Source organism: Carlito syrichta, unplaced genomic scaffold, assembly GCF_000164805.1.
Source record: "Carlito syrichta isolate Samal-C Ts95f unplaced genomic scaffold, Tarsius_syrichta-2.0.1 Scaffold79415, whole genome shotgun sequence".
Classification (NCBI taxonomy): domain Eukaryota; kingdom Metazoa; phylum Chordata; class Mammalia; order Primates; family Tarsiidae; genus Carlito; species Carlito syrichta.
The window spans coordinates 1-4,207 of NW_007023511.1; positions in this window are offsets into that span (position 1 = coordinate 1).

Consider the following 4,207-nt stretch of genomic DNA (forward strand, 5'->3'; position numbering starts at 1 on the left):
GCGGGCTCAGGCAATCCACTCACCTCAGCCTCCCAAAGGCGCGGGATTACAGGCTGAGCCACCGAGCCCAGCTCAATTCTTTTCTTATGGTATTACCTTAATTGTTCAAGGTTTGCTTATGAGTGAGAACGTGTGATTCTCAGTTCTTTGTTTCTGTGATATATCACTCCATAGTATAGTCTCTAAGTTCATCCAAGTTGCTGTGAAGTTCATAATTTTGTTCTTCTTTATGACCTGTGTAATATTCCATCATGTTTATGTACTGCATTTTTAAAATCCAGTCCTCTTTCGATGGCCAGCATGGTTGTTCTCCTCAATCTTGATGCTTTTAGTGCTTCTGCTGCTTTTTGTTTCACATCGGCAAAATGCTTTTCTTTGAGGACTTTTTTCATTTGGGGAAGCAAACAAACATACAAAAAAGTCACTGAGAGTGAGAGCAGGTGAATAGGGAGGGTGGAGCACAGAAGTCATGCTGTTTTGGGTTAGAAATTGAACACTCAGCGTGGTGTGGGCAGGTTGTTTGTGTAAATCATTCATCATGAAATGGGCAAATGTGTTGAAAGAATCTCAAAAAAAAAAAAGTTTGCTGAAGCTAAATGCTACTTACAACAATGCTAGCTGGTAATTGATGCCAATGGGTTCCTAGAGCATTAACCTAGCAGGGGACCCTGTACTGCAAGAGGCCCACCCTCCAAAAAATAATTCTGGGTTTTATGGGTCACTCTTCATCTAGGTTGAATATTTTCCTTGCCATCTGTCCACCTGTACCTAGTTAACTGGTTTTTTCTCATGTGTAGAATTTTTAAAAAATCAATTATTTTGCTAACAAGACAGAAAAAGTAAAATGTGCTGGTTAAAAAAATTAGTGAGAGAACCACTGTGAATGAGTTAAGGTTCACTTGTGAAGCAGAATTTGAATGGTTCATGTAGTTTCGTTTTAAACACTGCCATCACCCAATTGCACCCATGTAGCAATTGTATAAGATTAACTACTCTAAAGCTCCGTTTATAATTTTAACAGTTCCCTTGTACCTTTGTGAGTATTAGTCATTTGTTTACCATTCTTTATCCCTCCACCACAACATGCACACACACAACACACACATACACATGAGTGTGTGAGATCACTCTCTGTCTCTCTCTCTCTCTCTGTCTCTGTCTCTCTCTAGCTGTGTGTGTCTTTCTCTCTGTCTCTGTCTCTCTGCCTCCATCTGTCTCTCTGTCTCTGTCTCTCACTCTCTCTCTTTATCTCTGTCTCTCTCTCTGTCGCTGTCTCTCTGTCTCTGTGTCTCTGTCTCTGCCTCTGTCTCTCTTTATCTCTGACTCTTTCTGTCTCTCTCTGTCTCTGCCTCCCTCTCTCTGTCGCTGTCTTTATCTCTCTGTCTCTCTCTGTGTGTGTGTCTCTCTCTCTGTCTCTGTCTCTCCTTCTCTCCTTAATAATTTTTTTGATACATGTAGCTCTCTGTTCACGTGCAAATAACCTTTTGCTTTCCTTTAATTTGGACACCTCTCCAACCCATCCTAGACTGTGCTGTTAGTTTGGTAAGTGACATGGACAAATGCTTGCTGATGAGGTAGTTGCTGTTTTATGGATATGTCAACTTGGGTGCCCTGGAGGTGACACCAACCAAGACGTCCTCTCCACATTTTGAACTCTTTTGAGTTTTGCAAGCCCTGGCTTTAAAGGTTATGAAATGCGGTTAGCTTTCCCGACTTTGGGGTGGGAAGGGAGCATTTGGTTCAGGGTAGGACAGTGTTTTCCCCACAGTGGTGATGCCATTAGGTTCTCTCCTTTTCCCCAGCAGGACAGAGACGCCACACCTGCATCACTTAGAATTTAGCTGGGGAGGTTCGGAGCTGGCATGTACCACCCATCTGATATTAGAGGGCAGCTGAGGGAGGGAAGGGAAGGTCAAGGGCAAGAGGCAAAGTCCCCATTAGAAGGTAGTCTTGCTCAGGCTAAAACTCACACTCTAATTGGCACTTTTGGTCTTTTGAGTATGGTCCACCCCATGGTCTCACAGCTTGGGTAACAGGACCCCGGACATGCTTGCGCCTCATTTTGGGCCTCAGAGAGCCTTCATATGGGTCTGTCTGTTGATATTGACTGTCTTAGAAATCAGAGCAGAAATCTAAAATTGCCTATTAGTTCTTTAAAAGCAAGAATACATTTTATTTACTAAAAGAATAATAAATATGTACGGTAACATAAAGAATGTATTTTTCATGAAAAGTAGCTCTATTTTCCAAACCAAAGCCAAAGTATCTGGTTGGAGGAGTGGCGTGGCTTCCCACTTCACAAGTCCCTCTAGAGTCTGGCTCGAAAGAGGATGGCTGGACTCTGCTCCACGTCTGCATTCAATCTGTTGTCATCTCAGACATCATGGTTTCTGGAAGACGTCGTGGTGTGCTCCTGAGAGAATGAGAGTGAAAAGGCAAATCATTTCTTAGCATTGTTATGAAAATAGTTTTGACCTCGTGGATCCCAGGAAAGGCCCCTCGGGGGTTACCTGCCCACAGTTTGAAACCTGTTGGCCTCAGCAAATCCTTCCAGACGCACTCTTGTGCTAAGCCCCATGCAACCACTTTGTATCAGCGCTGCAGCCTTCACCTCTTCCCATCCTACCCACCTGTTCCTGCTGCCCACAGTTTACAGACTAGACTCTTCAGCATTAGAGTCGGGTAGACTGGACCCAGTACATATGTCTATTATGGGAGGGTCTTTAACTCAAGATATTATGAAAATATCAAAAAGGTTAGTTGAGAATGCATGAACTCACTTTCTGAAATTAAAACTATAGTTGAAGTCTTCTTATTCACCATGATCACAGCCAGAAGGTGGATGGTTAATTGAAATAGCAATTCAAAAGGGACCATAAAGAAGATGCCTAACACGTCAGCATTTTCAGGCTTACAATGTATAAAGCATATTTGTGCATCCTGGTCTTCCCATGCGGTGCTGGCCTTTTCTCTGAGTGAGTGCCTGCTTGTTGTGTGCAGTTCCTTGTCTTCCTCTTTGAGTCGCCCTAACTCAGAATGCAGCATTTGCTTTTCCAATTGAGTATTTCTAAAAATTGGAGTAACACCTTGATGTCACTAGCAAAGCAGCCTAAGGGCTCTAGGACACTAGGTCTGTCACTCTCTGTAGTATCGTTTCTTGAGACAGAGGAGGTCATGTCTTGTCAACTTTTCTCTGGTCTTTATGTGGTGTCTGGCAGTAGTTGATACTCCCTGAAAGACTGTGAGTTGAAGACACAGTGAGCACGTGCGGCTATGAATGAATGAAGCAGAGGCTGTGCTGTGTGATGAAACGGCATTCTCATAGATGACCTCTGACCTGCTGTTAGCATGATGGGGAGAACAGTCCAGCGGGCGTTCTTATATTCAGAGAGGAGCTGACCACTAGTGCTGTCTCTGCTCAGTCCTCAAAGAGAGTTATCCCAGGTTCCTGCCTTGGCTTCCAGTTCCCGGGGTACACACAGGACACACATATTGAGCAGAAGTCTGGCTATTACTCAGAGGGGAAGCTTTGGTGACTGCCATCCCTCATCCAGAGGATTGTCTTATCTACCTCTGTCAAGGATGTGATAGGACACCTTCAGCACGGACTTTGGATTGTGGATATTATCTTGGTGTTGAGAGGCAGCAGGAAGACAATGCAGTGCATCCCCAATTCACACATCCTCCTGAGAGTGACCAGATCATCTCAGTTTGCCTAGGACTTTCTGGGTTTTAGCCCTGAATGTCCCAAGTCCTGGCACCTCCCTCAGACCCAGGTGAACCATGTGGGTTGGTTAGCACAGTCCTCTACCCAAATCTGTGCACAGGAGCAGGGAATTCAAATGAGGGCGTGTTGGGAATGCAAATATTAGGTACATTTGGTGGCCAATTTGAATCCCTTAATAGAACTCTTTTTAGTAACCTCTTTCAGAGAGTTCCTTAGTTCCTCATATGCTCAAAGGGCCGAGCTTGTTGGGGTTAGTCTCCTTCACTGGAATTTCTTTTTTGCCAAGAATCACAGAACTCTTACCCAGTGAATCTATCAGTTTGAGGCGCACTTTTGACAAGATCTTTGAAGTGTAGGATTTTTCTGGTTCCTTCTTTGCCTGATTCTGAAAATGCAGATACTTCTGTTTCTTTGGAGTTGTATCAGGTGGGTATATCCCTTGCATCCCTGGTGCAATGTGGGATGCATGGCTAGGAGTCA